The 17991-nt window shown below is 46.2% G+C and overlaps 1 protein-coding gene across 2 annotated transcripts in view; it reads right to left on the bottom strand.

The window, feature by feature from the left end:
- The window catches only part of RNF216 (ring finger protein 216), an 883004-nt gene that overhangs the window by 51125 nt on the left and 813888 nt on the right, over positions 1–17991 (bottom strand). The window lies entirely within an intron of this gene.

Genomic DNA, 17991 nt, shown 5'->3' with positions numbered 1-17991 from the left:
GGTAGGTCGCAGGTGGTGAGGCGTATTCCGTCCCCCGCGTATTCAGGGGATCGCTGGGGCTGCGCAGCGCGCCAAGGCCTACCTCACTGGTCCTCGGGGACGGGGCTGCTCTACAGGGTCCAGCCGCACGGTTCAGCACATCTGCAGCTCGCCGCCGCCGCCGTCTCGCCGGTATTCCAGGCCCCCCAGCACGACCGCAGGCAGTCTGGTGATGTGAAGCTCCTCCACCAGGCCCGCGCCAGCCAGCGCCGCGGCTCGCGGCCCAGCGACCACGCTTAAGCACCGGGGGTCGCGTGCATGCGCACACCGTATTCCGTGCGTCAGCAGCTTACAGCTCCTCCCGCGGGACCTGCCAGGGCGGATATCTTCCTCGTCTCCGCACCAACTCGGACCAAACTCGCCACAGATATGCGTCCACCTCCGAGGGCCACTCGAGCGCAGTAGCTTCTAGTTTTCAGGGTACAGGATGGGTTGTACGGATACTTGATGTGCCCGGCTGACGAGAGCCTCATCTAAGTGCGGCCATGTCGGTCTGGCGCCCTCCTCATATATAGTTTTGGTCCGAAGTGACATAGGAAGGGAGTTCCACAAGGAGGGACCTAGACAGGAAAAGGACCGACCGCCCATACATGACAGTCTGGTCCTAGGCACCGTAAATTTAGCCTGAGTGGCAGAATGTAAGGAACGTGAAGGGAAGTAGGGGTGAACTAAGGCATTCGAAATTTGATTTTATGCATATAGCTCAGGGCTTTGAACTCAATACGATTCTCAACCCTGAGCCAATGAAGATCTCGGAGAGAGCCTGAGATGGAGACTGTTTTTGGAATCTTGCAAAGTAGCCTAGCCGCCGCATTCTGCACCAACTGTAGTTTACATACCACATCCTTGTTGGCTCCTAGATACAAAATGTTGCCGTAGTCTTGAAGAAACAAGAGCATGGACCACGGTTTGTTGCGCAGACAAAGGCAACATACACAGGATTTTCCTAAGTCATTTGAGAATAGTAAAACAGGTCGAAGACACTTTCACCGCTTGTTGCCTCATTGATAGCTGGTCATCTATTATGACGCCTAGGTTCCGAACCTGATGATTAGGCTGGGGCAAAGCGCCCATTTCAGGCGGACAATGATGGGGTCCCCACAGATCTTTATTCTTGCCCAGTATCATCACCTCCGTCTTTTCACCATTGAGTTTAAGCAGGTTGGCTTTCATCCAGTCTGCAACTTCCTCAGCCCAGACTGAAGAGAGAATGATTGACGTCCTTTCAGCAGCTAGGGAGAAAACAATCTGGGTGTCATCGGCATAGGAAAAGAGACAGCACAGAATCTTCAGCAATCGTCGCTAGAGGCCTGACATAGATGTTGAATAAAAGAGGGCTAAGGATCGGACCTTGAGGAACCCCATAAGGTGAAGAATGAGTATTGGAACTGGAAGTGGGAGAGAAGACTTGGAACGTACGATCAGCCAGGAACTCATCAAGCCAATTAAGTGCCAAGCCAGTCACTCCCAATGATTGCAAAGCTTGCAATAACATGGTATGAGAAACAGTGTCAAACGTGGCACTTAAGTCCAGGAGTATAAGAGCCACAGTATCCCCGGTATCCACATGATTACGTATCATTTCTGTGACTCCGAGCAGAGTACGTACGCTGGACCTGTGTATGGAAGAGGATTCTCCACGCTGAATAGGGATAGCAATTGAGCGCCGCCATTACTGTCTATTACTTGAGGTCCTTGGACTTACCATGGGTGTGGACTCGAACACATAGGACAACTTTTTGATTTTGAAAGATTAGGCGATTGAGCGCATTCACTTATTGGTGTGGTAGTCGGACCCGCTGAATTGGAAAGAGGAACGTGGACCAGAATATGTACCTACAGTAACTCTGATACTAAATTATAAAAGTGTATATCCTAAAATTTGAAAAAGTGTCTAGAATGAGTATCGGGAAACTCCGAGCCGAAGACTCTGCGAAACATTATAGTTGCCCTGAAGAAGCCTGAAAGGGTGAAACGCGTTGGCTGTTTTGCGGCTATACATACAAAACTGAAAGCTTCTAAATTGCTAATAGGTGTCAATAGGTGTCATGGACGTCCTGACCTGTGGTTCCGTACTCCTAATTGACAGATGAAGATTCTTAATTTGCTGTATGTCATTGACCGGTTGAGAGTGCTGAATATATACTTTCAACTTTATTGAGAAAGAACATAGCAAGATCATCATATCACAGTACCTCTGGAATATTTTTAAAACCCATTTATCCGATATTATAAACTGCCAACGGGGCAAGTGATGCCAGATCTGCTACCCACTGGGTGCCTGTGCCATATAAGGGCAAACTAAAGGGGGTTGGAGGCTGCAGCTGCCAGGGTGGTTGTGGTCAGACCCCAACCTCTAGATGGTGGGTCCAATTGGTCTGTGGAAACTGCGCCTGCAGCCACAAAGGCTGGGAAGCTTGCTGGCCTTGGAGGCTGGGCGAGAAAGAACATGGTAGGTAACCTCTACAGTAGCCACTGAAGGGGGGGGAAGGCAGATTGGGGTTGGCGATGGGCCATGAATAGACCCAAGGACCTGGCCGTAGCTCTGCAGCACCAAGTCCGCCTTCTCACCAAACTGGCAAGAACCTTCAAAGAGCATGTCCGTAAGAGAAGCTTGGACATTATCTGAGTAGCCAGTGGTTCTCAGCCAGGCATGGCATCTCAATGCCCCTTGTGATAAAATCGCTCTGCCCAGCGAGTGGGTCGGATCAAGTTAACATCGGATGGTGAACTTTTCTGCAGCTCTCCCATCAACAATAGCTTGGGAGAGTATGGCTCGGGCCTCCTCTGAGACCATGGGCAGCACTAGCACAAACAAATCCCACACAGTGTGGGTGTTTCGGCCAAAAAGGAACATTATGTTCACCGACTGCAGTGCTAGGCTTACCGAAGGTGTCCAGCCTTTTGGATTCCATATAAGATGGAGTGGTAGGGAATGTGCCTGGGTTTTTCCTGGAAGTAGGCTTGGACAACTAAGCTCCCTGGGGTGGGATGCTGGGTAAGGAAACTGGGGTCCCCAGGAATGGGGTGATAGCGGTGGGCAATTGTCCTGTGCACAGGAGCCCCTGTGCAGGTCCTAGACCAGGACCCAAAAAGGACATCTGTCATTAAATACGAGTAAAGTTCAAAAGGGGCGACTCCCGGTTGATACACCTCTTAAAATGTTAATCTTGGCTGCCAAAGTGGGCAACTAAAGGTTCAAGACCTCAGCTGCTCTATGCACCACCATTGAGAATGAGGCACCCTCCTCCGCAGCCACAGAAGGGACAGGGGCCAGGCCAGTGTCTAGTGAGGTATGCAAAACACTGGCGGCAGCCAGTTCCTCGTACCAGTTGTCCTGTGTCATCAAGGAAATGGTGGTAACCATAAGGGTCCTCAGACCCCTCCCAATCGTCCCTTTCACCATCCCTGTCCAAGGAAAAAGGCAAAGGCTCCGTTTTGGAGGACAAGGTACCAGTCAGCGCCTTAGTCGGCGTCAGACGACGCCATCCAGCTCTGAGCTCTGTGTCAGAGTAGGGTATGATGATGCCTTCTCCGCCGCTGGATGTCGATGGCTTCGGGAAGGAAGGTTGCAGTCTCATGGGCGGCGCTGCTCAGGATCCAAGGTGCCCAACTGGCGCAGAGGCCAGACCCGCCAGTGGAGAACCAGTAAGGCCCATCCTATACCCAAGTTGCTTCAAAGGAGTCAGCCCACCAAAATATGAGATGCATAGCTTCATAAAACTCTGAGTTGCCCTGTGGTTGCTCGGGCCAAGGAAAACTCTGGGAGGTGAGGCAGAGACCCTATCGCAGGCTCCAATGCGGAGCAAGGCCTAGAGTACAGACCTTCCAGGGCCAGGTCTGATGCCTTGGACTGGTGCAGGGAAGTCAAAGACCGTTTTGACTTCTTCCGCTTGTAGGACTCCGATGACGATCGTCGGAGCGGCTCTGCAAGCGGTCCCAGGAGCTCTGGTATGACTGGGATAAAGAGTCTCACAGGGTCGTCCGATGTCAGACGGTGAGGAGCTTCAGGGACTGTCAACTCAGCTCCTTTTGGGTTCATGGCGTGGCAGTACTCACAGGTCTTGGAGTCATGCTCCGGCTCCGAGCACCATAGGCAAAACAGGTGAGGGTCTGACAGACTTCTGCCTGTGACAGGCACCACACAATTTAGAACCTAATGTTTTTTTTAGGAGACATCCCTGACAAACCAGGAGATGAAAATCTGAAAAAAGCTTTGACAGTTGAGGAAAAAGTCAGTCAAACAATGACTGTGGGTAGCTATCTCCGGATTGGAGCCGACTAGCGTGAAACAAACAGACATCAGTGTGCTGGGGTGGCGCCTATATAGGTACCGTGCACACCATTTAAGGAGTGGACGTCGCTGAAGCGGAGCAGAAAGACGCCTCCCACTGGCATCCAGGACTACTGATCAAAAATGTCTAGATCCAGTCTGACTCCTGGGGAACATACTAAGGTAAGGAATCTGCAACTAGACATCTATCAGATACAGCAGATGAACAAATACAAACTGGTGCTTTTAATAACTGACTTGCAGTTTTTGGTTGCAGTGAAGCCCTCAAATCGCTAAACATTTACTTTGTGGTTTTGCATGTGGTCAATGTAATAGGGCACAGCAAGTACGAGGTCCAGTCTATACATCCGTTATTCTTCCCTGATACAATGAGGAGGAACTGGAAAGAAAGAGGAAAGGGTAAGAAAGTAGCACATAAGAAATGCAGATTCAACTTTGGGCAAAAAATATGGATAGGTGTGACAGACCAACTTATGTGGGTAGAGATGTTAAAGGTAAATCAACAAAAAGAACCTGAAGATCTCCTACATTACGAGCTGAAGTTATTGTCACCAACACAACTGTTTTCAGGGTAATAAGTCAAAGCAGGCAATTGTCCATAACCTCAAATGCGGATGACATTAAGAAAGACAACACAAGATCCAAATGCCACTGCGAACAATAAACAGAGGAGAGGGAGGAGACAAGTAAAGCAAACCTACACTAAAATATGCCAAAAGTGGAGATTTAAATAGAGAAGGTTGATCAGGAAGGCACATTAAGTCAGGCATCCCTTGAATGTAGAGGTTATCTTCGGAGCCACAGGCGGACAGTTACCCCCCCCCAAAAGCGAGGGAGTAGCCTTGAGGAAAGTGTGACTACAGGCGTCCCTCCTCCCCCGTTTGGGCTCATGATGCCAGAGGCTAATTATGTATATCAAAGAAACATGCTGACTAGTATTGTATATTTACATTTCCTTTTTTTAATCTATCTCTATGTTCATTTGAGAACAAGGCATCTCGACGACAGAAAGAGTGGTAACAGGGAGTAACCCCATTAGGTCCTGATGAAAAGCTTTGGGATAGGGCTTGAAACTAGTTGACCAGAGAAATTAGGGACATCATCCCAGTAGTCTCTCACCATTCCCAATTTTTAACCATATCGACTTGGGGTAATAATAAATAATACTTTTCCCACTAGCCAGATGTATTTAAACTTTTTTTCAACACATAAGGAAACAAAACCCACACTGCAACACCCTTTTGCATTCGGGATAGGCATAGATACTACCTGTGCTCACATATATCCGTCAGTCGCAGAACGCCCCTTTAGCGGGATAGGGAAGAACCTGATGAAGCATGCCACGAAGGGGTAACCCTGGTCGGTGAGCGTTATTTAAAGAAAATATTTACTTTTCCATTTAGAGTTTGACAAGACATATCTTTGGTAAAAGATAGACTCCTTTTTGTTATTAGTATCCCTTAAATGTATCCACCACCTGCTGTGCAAGGAACAACTCAAATTGCAAACCATTGGAACGGCACGATTTAAAGAGGTTGAGGCTTCGTGAATCATACCACTGAACAAACTGCTTCTAGCAACCTGCATAGATGGATCTGGAAGCTTGCTTCCTAGCCACAAAGGACGTCTGCAGCCTCATCTGGAACGCAAAAGAACCCTAACTGGCAAAGCTGAATGTGTCCTTCAGAATTAATTTCAGAAGGCAGAGCCAGGATGGGTCTCAGGTCTTCATTGGGGCCAAGAAGCAAAGAGAATACAATCTTTTGCCCCTTTCTTCCAGAGGTACTACACATAGGTACTTTGTTTGGCAGCAAGGACTTTCACCTATAAAACTAAAGTGTGTCTTAGAGAGAGCACACCCAGATGGTTGGGGGGGATGGGAGACAGGGAGAATGGGGCATAGCACTTACAGATTAGCTGAATGACCCTGCGATCCACAGCAATTGTTTATCAACTGGTGGAAAAATGGGGTACCCTCTCTTGCCAAAGGAGATTGACGGTGTGAGGAGGTAGAGAGTCTAAGAGGTTTAGAAGCTACAAAGCCAGCAGAAGCTGAATCTGCTACTGGTGATGCCCTCCACTAGATCCACCCCTGCACTGAAAGGAGCAATTCAGCTGCTGGTTAGTCTGGACACACTGAAGAGGTTGTTTCTGCTGTACTGTACTATCCTGAAGTAGCCATGACATTTCTGAAATTGTTGGCAGATTGGCATGTTGGGGAGAATAGGTCCAGTGCGTGAACTGTATCTCTACTGTTTTTTAGCGGATCCAGGGAGGAGTCACCTTTTTCACCGAAAACCTCTCATCATAGAATGGCATATTCATAAGTGTGGCTTGGACATTTATAGAGAACCCAGTGGCCGGCAAGCACTTCAGGATCCAATCCTTCATGAGGGCTGACATACTGATCACTGTACGGTTCACCAATTTCCACAAGGCATAAACATATCAGCAAAGAAGATGGTTGGCGATTGCAGTCGTGGTGTATAAAGGGAGCAAAGATTTGGGTGAGAGGCTGCAAGAAGCAAAGACTTTATGACTTACCGAGCCTGGTGACTTTGAATCTTTATCAGGAGACACCATGGGGAAGGCATTTGGGTTTTGCTTAGAGGAGATATTTGTAGAACAAGGTTTTCTACTGACAAGTGAGAGGGCATAAAGCAAGGAGAAGTTGCTCGGAAAAAGACTATGGCATCTGGTTATCTGCCCACGGACTGGTGGACTCAAAAGCAGTTTCTTCAATGCAGCCATTATCGGATCCAAGAGGGCTTCACTGAAAGTAGGTAATGGCTCTGACACGAAAGACTACAGAAAACAATGTTAGAGTTCTCCTCCAGAGAGAGCAACATCAAATCCAAGGATTCATCTGCTTATTCTACCAGAGTTGTGAATGAAGATACTTCCTCTAAAGCATGGCCAGAGGTGCAAGGGATAACTTCTTTTGGTGAAGGCGCTCACATTTTCTACATCCAGATACAAGCCAGAATCAGAAATATAGAGAGAAAAAAAGGTTAGCAGCCTCAATCATTCTCTTCTGCACTGCAGTAGTCCTTATCAGGTACTGTAAAGGCATCAAGAGTCTGAGCTAAATAACTTCTCCATTCAGACAAATCTCTGACCATAGAAGGTGCTCTTCCAAGGGAACACTGTTCAAGTTCTGCCTCACTGCACCAATGATTCCCCCTAATGTCAACTTTGAAAGCAGCTTTGCAGCCAGTTCTCTGGAGTGGGACTGCGCTGACAAACAGGGGGTGGAATCTTGGCAGGTTCCAACTGTATACTTTGCTCTGGGGCTGAAGTCACTGATTCAGTGGTCCTGTAACAGGCAACCGAGAGGGCAGAGGAGCAGTCCTGAAAAAATCCACCATAGCCAACCGGAAAGGCTTGACGGGCTCCGGGTGGGTCAATGAACCAGCAAACTCCAGTCTCATCATTATCAGTGTTCGGATCTTATCTGCACTTGGCATGGGAGAAAGGCACTGAGACTTCGAACAGTTCCAGATATTGGGCTGTTTCCTTCAGGAAGACGACTTCTTCCTATTGCTTTTCTTGTGTTTCTTTATGGGAAGATCACCAGGGAAATCGCTACCTGACAGGTGACTTACCTGTCCACAAAGGAGATGGCTATGGCACCTCACTTCAGGCCTGAGCCAAAAATGACTCGGTGTGGCGCTTCCTGAAGGCCTTTCAGCATATGGAGGCCTCCGAATCGCAGGCAGCAGATTTGAGTTCCAAACCCAGACACCACATGCATAGGTCATGTGGGTCTGAAATGGAAATCTTCCTGCAGCACCAACTACAAGGTTTTAACTCTGAAACTTTCAATCACGAAATTTGACTTTGTCACAGTCTAATTAACACATTTTATCAGTGAGAAAACAAGGAGGTGCTCCTACTTGCAATGATGAGGCATAGAGAAAAAGAGGACTAGATGCCTGCATGGCAGGTGGCACCTAATATACTCTGGTGTCGTCACGTCAATAGTGGCTGTTGAAGCCATATTACGTCAACCAGTGATAATGGAGAGAAACTGCTGCGGAAAAGCTTTTCTGGCCCACTCTGAAGCCAGGAAAAATAATTCATAAAATGAAAAATCTGTGGCAAGATGTATCAGAATGCTGACTCTGCAAAATTATTATACAGGTTACATCAAACCAATGTCAATTTTAAGCTGTGTATAGATCTTTTTTTAAAGCAAGTCCTCTCATAAATAAGAGCAGAAAAGATAGATAACCCCATCCTCCTCCTGTCCAAGAAAAAAAAGAGAAGTAACTGGAGCTGCCTTTTGATCCAAAATAGGAACTGGAATTGAAACTGCAAAAAAAGACTTCTTACAAAATAAGACTGCATCAAGAATTTTGCTGATCCTTCTCTTTCCAAGCAGTTTAGCAAAACATTTTTCAAAGGATACATTTTGGCCAACAACCTCCAAAGAGGGCATTTTCATTACTACAATAGATTAATAGGAGAAAGGTTACAGGAGAAAAATAGCGTCAATGTAATCATTTTGAGACATATCATTTGGAGGCACTAGGAAGGAAATGTCGGATGCTGGGATATACGCTGCAACATCACCTAGGCAGCATACCAAGGAAACTTGTATATTGCGCTTGTAAGTCACTTAATTTGAACAGACCCGTTTCTCAACCATTTTCCTGGAAAACAAGTGACAGCTATGGCTAAGAAACAGAATTTTTCAGTGGCAGTTCCTAACTTCGGTATTACAGAATCATAAATGGCAATGTAGGTTTTCAGAGTGTATTTTCCAACTGTAACAGTGAAACATTCACCAGGTGGATGTACTTTCCAAAATGATGCATATAATACGGGTAGAACAGCAACCTTTTGGAATTTTAGTAACACTCGAGCTTGAATTTTGTGGGTAATCGCAACTGTTTCAAATGTCATCTTCTGGAATACATGCGTTCGTACAGTTACATGTAAAAAGGACTGAAAAGGTGTGGGCTTACGGTAAAAAATAAATCACGGACGTCATTTATTTGGGGATGGGGAGGATCTTTCTAAACAGAAACATGCTTTACATATTTCTCCTAACCATAAATAGGTAGATTGTCCCTCTGTAGACAAACCACGGGAGTAGAATTTAGGAAAATGGGATATACTCGGCTATCTAAAATTGTTTAAATATCCTAGCTTACGCATGAGCTTTTTTAGAATACCAAAACTGCAATTGTATGAAAGGTGTAGATGAGCCCTATGACTCAGATTTATTGATTATTTCGTGCAGCTGGTCATCTGATGGGATGTAAAGGGAGCGAGCAGTTAGTGACCAGTGGCGGCTCTTCCGCTAAGGCGCCCACTTCTCTCAGAGCCGTGTAAAAGCAAAAATAAAATTATAACAGAAGTTATTTCTGTTATTATCATTTTATTTTTAGTATCAGCCAGGTTGGGCGGTGTGGGGTTGGGCTCCTGTGACATCCAGGCGGAGGAGTGGCTGCTCCAGTCCAAAGTGCACATAACTGCTTTCCTAACCCTTTCGGGTCGGCCCAACAGTCCTACGCACTTTGCAGGTTCCCCACCAAGCTGCATTACACAGCCTGGTGGGGAACATGCCCAGCCTCACATTCCCCATCTGAGCGTCGAGCCAAGGCGCTTGGACCAATCCAAACGCTACATTGCAGCATTGTTATTGGCTTAGGGGAGGGAGCCTGTGTTCTTCCTGGTTCCAGCCACAGAGGGACGACTGAGGAGAGAGGAGGAGGTGTTTTTAAAAACATTTGTAGCCGCCCAGCCACTCTCGTTCGCTGCCAGCTGCTACTGAGTTTATCATCAAGTCCTCTTCTAATTCCATATCACAGAATACATACTTTTTGAGCTTGTAATTTACTATGCAATCAAGAAATTACCCAACTAATCAGTAAGTTGCGCCCTTGAACAGTACAGTATCTTTCAAACAGTTGCATGTGTTTTTATTTTAATAATAAAAACAATGCTCGAGTTTGGTTTGAAAAGCATCCCACAGTTTCGCCCCCGCCATTTCTCCAAGCCACCCTTCACCCCATCTCTTTTCTCAATATCCGCCCTGCAACCAGACCACTTCTATCATTGACAGCCTGTGGATGCATTACGATACCAATCAAACATACTAGACCACCGGTTATGTGCTGAACAGATATATGATCCTTCCCCCATGTCTATTGCGCCTGGTGTCAATGGTCAAGTCGCTAATTAATCTATCTTACTCTCCACTGAAGTGGTGGATGGACAAGTTACTTTCCTTTGTTAACGCATTATCTTGTAGAGACTCTAGCCGCAGATTCCTTACCTTAGGAATATCCCCAAGTGCCACACTGGATTCTGACACTTTTATTGAGCAGTACCCTTGTGCTCCGGTAGGTGGCATTTTTCAGCTCCGCATTGCATCATCATCCACGCCAGAAGTGACGTGCAAAGGGCCTATATAGGCACCACCTCACTGCGCTGTCAGCTTCTTTTTGCGACTTTCCATGTCAGGAGTGCGGAGCCATGAAGAATACTGACCACTGGTGTGGAAAACTAGTGTCCTAAAAGGGGAACAGCCTTGTCCCTAGGAGGATGAGTGGGACGGTAAGGAATTTGCAGCTAGATAGTCTCTACCAGATAAGGCATTACAGAAGGTAAGTAACTTGTTCATCAAATAGAGACTTCTAGCCTCAGATTCTTTACCTCATAATAGATACTCCAAGCAATAGTTCCCCGGAGGTGGGTCTGCCAAACTGTTTCAAACAAGAAAAACCTGCCGGAAAGAACAAGCAAAGCGTCCGTCCTGATGGACCTAACTGTCCAGGTATTAATGCTTCATGAATGTGTGTAGGGAAGCCCACGCTGCTGCCTGGCAGATAACCAGGACCAGAACTCTATGTGCTAACATAGTGGTCACAGCCTTAGCTCTGAAGGAATGAGCACTCAAACCCTCAGGGGGTTGCTACTTGGCCAATGCTTTAGCAGATCTTAATGCAGAGTACGATACATCGAGAGATGGTCTATATTCCTGCACAGCCTTCCCCTTCTTCACTCCAATATACCTCACAAAGAGTTGGTCGTCCACCTGCAACTCTTTTGTGCAGTAGAGGTAGAACAACAACACTTTTTTAGGGTCCAGTCAGTAAAATCGCTCCTCTTCCATGGAGGGATGTGGCAGAGCGTAAAAGGTGGGCAGGGTGATTGACTGGCCTACATGAAAAGGAGTGACAGCTTTTGGCAGAAAGGAAGCTCTAGTGCAAAGAACCAGCTAGGCTGGGTAGATGTTCAGGTAATGTCGCATTGTAAGCTGTAGGAGAGTAGGATCTGCCTCTTATGTTGCCCCCGCTTTTTTTCTGATGTTTACACTGGTTTCTGGCTATAGTCTGGCTGGGACCCTGCTAATCAGGGCCCCAGCCTCTCTGTTCTCTCTAACTGACATGGAGTGCATATTAGGTGCACTAGTGATTGGATACTGTGGTACCTTATGAGCCCCTAGTATATGGTACCTTAGGTACCAAGGGCATAGGTACTTCACAGGCCTACCAGGGGCTGAAGCATGTATTATGCCACCCCTGGGAAGCAGACTAAATCTGACACAACAGGCCTGCCACTGCAGCCTGGGTGAGGTGGTGCTAGCACTCCTCACTGAGATATAGGTTCAATATATCTCTCCTGCACACACATTTAAACCTATCAGTCACCCCTAAGGCATTCCCTATCAATCCTGAGGGCAGGGTGTTTGGTTTCCATGTGAGGGGGTGCCTCTGCCTGAGGAAGGCCCCTCTGCAGCTCTCAGAGTCCATTCGCTGGGGCTGTTTGTGAATGCGGTCAAACCATATACTCTTAAGTGCATTATAACCTCGCGGTTAATGCTAACTTTGGAAAGGCTGCATCAAAACATGTCATGTTTGGTGTCAAACGCTTTGGAATCATGCTGGTATGACCCCCCCCCCCCCTTCTAGAGGGATAGACATGTACCTACTGTGGAAACGCGGTAGAATCCTGAAGAGCCCTGGCATCACAAAATGGATGCCACCAGTCACAGACACTGGGCTGCCCTCCTGCCGATGACCGAAACTCGCAGTGGAGGAGGCCCAACAATAGGTATCCTGTCACAGGGAGGTGTGACCACCTCCCAGACAGGGTTTAGTGTATTGGAGCTGGGTGGGTGCACTCTTAGAGTGCTTTGAAGTCCTGCACTGGGGGAGCCGTAGGCTCCTCTGTGCATACACCAGTTCAAACCGGCTCAGGGGCTACCTGCCCCTGCTCTGGCGCGAAACTGGACAAAGGGAAGTGGGTGTAGCCACCCACTCCCCTAACCCTCCCAAGTGGGGTCATAGAGCTAGTCCCTCCCTCCCTTCCTTCCTTCCTTCTAGCATAAGTTAGGGAACCCTTGCCATTGCAAACTAGATATCCCTGGACGACGCTCTGAAGAAGAATCCCGGACCTTCGACGTTCCACTACCGCTGGAAGACTGAAGAATCTCCCTTGGAGTCCAGGAGTGACTCCCCTGCTTGGCAGGCACCACAAAATTGCAACGACGGTCGCAAACTTTCCCGCTCCCGCCGGAGTCCGAAGTCCCTGCAGCCCTGGAAGAGGATTTCCTGACTTCTCCAAGGCCATCGTGTGTCCCCAGTGACGCTGAGGCAAGTGGACCCCACGAGTGACGAGGAACCGCAATCCCTGGGTATTGTGCACTATTGTCTAGTGCAACCCCTTCACGACGTTCTACGAACCTGTGCTTTGGGCCACATGTGGTCCAAGCCTCCAGCAGAGATCCCTCCAAAGATCAGAGGCCTACCCCGTCCAGAGTGACCGTTGGCCCCTGTTGAGTGGATCCTCCTGAGGCGTCTTCGCGATCCCTTGCCGTTTGGCTTGTGGGTCCCCTGAAGACTTTGTTACAATTCCAAAGGGCTCCCCTGGTTGCTCCAGGCCTGCCCTGACTTACCCTCGCTGGGTGAGTCCCCCAAACCTTGCTGGTCTGCACCCCTGACGTTTTGTCCTTTCCACAAGACTTGCTGTTACCAAGGCTTGTTGGCTCCAATCTGGTCACCGACACCGCAGTAAGCAGCAGACTTCGTGGGACACGCCGAATCCAGCTCCTGGTCGTCGTCGACGCCTCCTGAACCTCGTCGCTGAAGAGTCAAGACACCTGTGAACTACCTGAAAACACCCAACGACTGGGCATCCATCTTCCTTGCCCCGGGTCACTGTCAAGTGATTTTGAACACTGTCCCCTCAGCTTTCAGGTCTTCCTTCTTCTGAATCTAGGCTTGGATTCCACCGGACAGTTCTTCTGTCTTCACAAGCAGCAAGTCTTCATTGGCTCCCATTGAAAACGATGCCGTGACCAGACACCAAAAGACACCTATACACCCGGCTTCCCTGGGTGAGGTAACTCCAGCACTACGGTGCTCCTGTGGGTGTTGGCTCTAGAACTACTTACCCTGTAAGTGACTTGTTTGTAGTCTTCTTCGAAGTGCCCTAAAACTCTTAATTTCCAATCGCGACTTGCACCATTGAAGTCAACGGGGATTCGCGGCTGGGTTAACACACTGCATGCGTCCCCTGTGGGTCCTTTACTTGCCTGCCTTGGGTGGTTTCGTGAGGCCCCAACGCTTCTGAAGGCCCTATGCCTGTCCCTTTGCAAGTCATTATCTCGAAGTCTCTTTTTTAGTATATGGTCTGGTACGCCCCTAGGGCCCCAGCCATATATGTGCTTAATTTATTGTGAAACGTTGATTTGTGCATATGTTCCTGCCTTCTAATCTCATAAAGTGATTAGTAGAGAGTTGTTTAGTAATAAACACATATATATTGGATATATATACCTGTGTAGTGTCCTTTCATTTGGTAATTCAAGAGATCATGTGGTAAAACAAGCTGCTTTACATTTCTTCAAGACTTAGCCTGAAGTCTGCTCTCCACAGCTACCACTAGGATAGCTTACTTTAAAAGGTTGTCTTAAACCTACCTACCATAAGAGTCGAATTGTACTGGTGCAAGGTGTCCACTTTAACTAGTGAACAGCATATACCAGGCCAACTTCTCACATAAGCTAACAGAATACTACCAACAAACATTGCAAACACGGTACTTCAAAGGCAGACATAACCAGTACCCGTTAGACAAACCTGGCTCCACTCTGCAAACAAACCTTTCTCACTGTAGAACTCCCAATGAACTTTATTTCCACCCTGTCCACTAACTCCTTCATTCAGCTCTTGAAGGACACCCTGCCTTCTTTCAGGATCGTGCTACTGTCACCCTGCTTGTTATCTGGCAGGACTGGGAGCAGATTTGCCATCTTTTCCTGTTGCTAGGTCATATCTCATGAGCAGCAACACCGCACACTGGTCGTCTGATTCGAAATGCAATTCAGATGTCTTCCTGACAATGGCATATATTTTCCACCTGCAATTCTCTAGGGGGCACCGATGGGACCGAGAAAAGGTGTACAGTATATGGCATGTTGGGGCAGAGTACAAGACTATTTATTTCTTATCCTGCCATAAGTGGATTGTTGGCTCAGAGGTCGAGTTCTTAAAGAGGGCTTATCTGTTTTTTTTATTTTAATTTTTAAAAGTGGTTAAGCAGGGGCCAGCTACTTTTACTCCGGTTCATGTATGAAAGAAAAAGAAGTCTGGATCTTCCGTTTTAGACTCCATGGTCAGGTCACACTTTGATGATACACCACTCCACAGGTTCATCAGATGGAGCCAGGCCTAGAACAAGACAATTGGAATACCTTTCTGGATGATATACATTCTATCGATAAGGGCCTGTCTGTAAGGTTATTTTCCAATAGTGGAATTCCTCACCATCTTCTAGTTCATTTGCGTGCAGAGTACGGAGGCAGGGCTGCCCTTAGCTCTCCTGGACGGGTTGCCATGAACTTCTCCAACGGGCCAACCTCTGCTATACTTATTTCTTCTCAGACTCTGCAGTTCCCGGAGTTCTTGCTTTGTACTACCCGAAGACCTGCTTCTTTGTACAGGTAAAGCAGATGATGGACTTCTATGCATCAGCATCTGTAGTAAGAATTAGATTAACAGAGGTGCTGAACAAGGCATCACTGTAGATTTAACATGATTCATTTTTCTTTTTTTTTTCAAACGGAGAATACCTTTAACTTCATGGGGAAGTAATCAGATAGCTAATGGATCTGTTAAAGATCAATGTTGGAAAACCTCTTTATTCTGCAATTGATACATTTCATTTTCTTTTTGCCCTGCTGAATGAGTAAACAAATGTAGAACGGGAAGGCTCACTCAAGCACACGTCTGCAGGAGACAGGTCTCGAAAATATTAAATCCACAAATCAATGAAAAAAAGAGCATCCGTATTCATGCGAGGCAGGTAATCATCTACTTGGTGATCATCTAGGCTCTCAGGATCAAGCAGTGTCTTCTGGCAGAGCCTGAAACGAACGTCAGTGCCTTTTCAGGTTCAGCTTGGCGCTCATTGCCAGATTACCTCCGCAGTGGTACTTTGCTTTAGGCATGAGAGGTTGCGGACATTGCTGCATTTGCCACACAAATGGGTCCTAGGCATGGATCTGGTCTTCATTTCCGGGGGCTTCAGGGAGTGCACCTCTGAGCGCTCCATCCCCTGGACATATTGGGGCCTGCTTCTTCCTCAGCGCTGAACAGATCTTCTAGCCTGAAGCTATCAGCGAAGATTTGGATTTGCATTCTCTGATGAAACCAATGCTTCCTTCTTCGGTGCCAGAGGGTTTTGTTTCAGCAGAAGGCTCACAGTTAGCCTCGTCCTACTTCAGCAGTAGGTAAACATTCCACACACTGTGGTGGTACGACCAGGGGTACTTGGCATTCCTCTATGGTAAAACTGGAAAGGTGCCCCATCCATAACACCCTTATCTGCCAACAGTGATTCACCAGAATATGACCGGGAAAGTGTCAAAGTCCTGTTGGTGGGGGGTATGAAGACCTGATTTGTTGGTGAAGAGTTAACCAGCCAGGCACACGGGAAACAGCAATAGTTTGAGATGTTGTGTTGGAAAAACTCAAAGGCTGATCGGAAGAACCCGGCAAACAATGAATCCGTCTCAGAACTGGCACTCTGATGTTCAAACCGGATAGCTGAAGAAAAAAATAAATCAGAGGTGAAGTCTCTGTCCTCGTTCATTGTGAACTAAGGTACAAGTCAAAACAGGTGTGCTTTGAAACTTCTTTGAAGAAATACAAGTTGCAACTATCCACACTAAAGGCAGGAGTATGCAGAGCATGTGTATCTACAGTCACAAACGCTACAAACACTATGGAGGAGGCCTAGCCATGTCAAATGTTAAGTTATACAATTTTGCCATAATTGTAATTATTATTTTTGGATTACGGGGGGCGACTGGTAGTTATGATAATTCTATCATTGAAATGTATTCTACAGCAACAGAAAATTGATTTTGCACATTTTCTACAGACACCCCAAATTAGTTTGCTAAAAGTCCATTAATCATGCAAGATCCGAACATTTTAAACTATTTGAAATTCCTGCCATCCATGCTAAAACGTCTCTACAGGACTATAAGAGGTCTTGTCCTAAATTAGACCCATCAGATGTTTCAAGGCAGTGGAGGATCAGTATGAACTATAAGGCTAATTTTCATATAGGAGGGAGGTGTGAGTCTTGGAGTCAGGTAAACCTGCTATGTTCAGAGAATAAAAGTTGGTTATAATTTTCTAATGAACAAATTAAAGATTATCTAAGCTTTAGAGTAGAAAAAGTTATTGAACGCACCAAAGAAATAGTGAATGTTTTTTCTTGGAAAAGTCTTCAATAGTGGGTAGAGGTTACTGCTATGAAATAATAAACGTAGAAGCCAAGAATACCAGTATAGACGATCTGTTTATGATAGAGAAACCAGGGTGCTTAGCACAAAACAAATGTGGAAAGTTATCTAAATTGTATTTGAATTCGTTTGTGAAACCAACATTGGACATATGAAATTTTTTGCCAAAAGGATAGTATATTATATTCCAAAGATGTTACATAAAACCATTGTAACATTTTGCCTGACTGCCCGAAATGTAAGTACTGCAGACTGGCAATATATTTCCTGAAGCAGTCAAATTTAGAACAGTAGTGAAATACTACGTTCCACCTTCTTAAAGTACTCAAATGCATGTGTACATCAAACCAAGTTCCCGAATAACATTTCCAGGCTGTGCATTCCAAATATCAGTTTCAGCTCAGGCAGTGACGAAACAGATTTTTGTAGGAGAGCTAGTTGCCGGTTCACTAATAGCACAATTGTTTGAATCTGGTTGGTTGCCAACTTTACAATACTGGCTTAATAAGATGTATAAAGTGAAATAAATATATGCTTGCAGAAAAAGCCCAACAGATAAATGTTTTGAAGTATATCAATATTTACTTAATCTCCTTTGAACTGTCATAGATCCTACTACAGAATGAATTTACTTAAATGAACATTCTTGCAGTCAAACTATATGGTCGTATATTACTAATGTAGATGTACAGGTCTTTCTTTTACTGTATTGAGTTTTATAGAATTTGACAAATTAGAATTTTTCTTTCAAAAAAGTAAAAATGTATTTCATATAGTTAATGTGGATGTCCCAAAAATCAAGGTTGGAGGCAGTACTAACAATTACAAGTGAGATATACATCACTGTGGGAAAGTTCCATATAACAATAGAGAGGTAAAGTGAACA

Source organism: Triturus cristatus, chromosome 10 (assembly GCF_964204655.1).
Source record: "Triturus cristatus chromosome 10, aTriCri1.1, whole genome shotgun sequence".
Lineage (NCBI taxonomy): Eukaryota > Metazoa > Chordata > Amphibia > Caudata > Salamandridae > Triturus > Triturus cristatus.
This window is presented reverse-complemented; position numbering and strand designations above follow the sequence as displayed.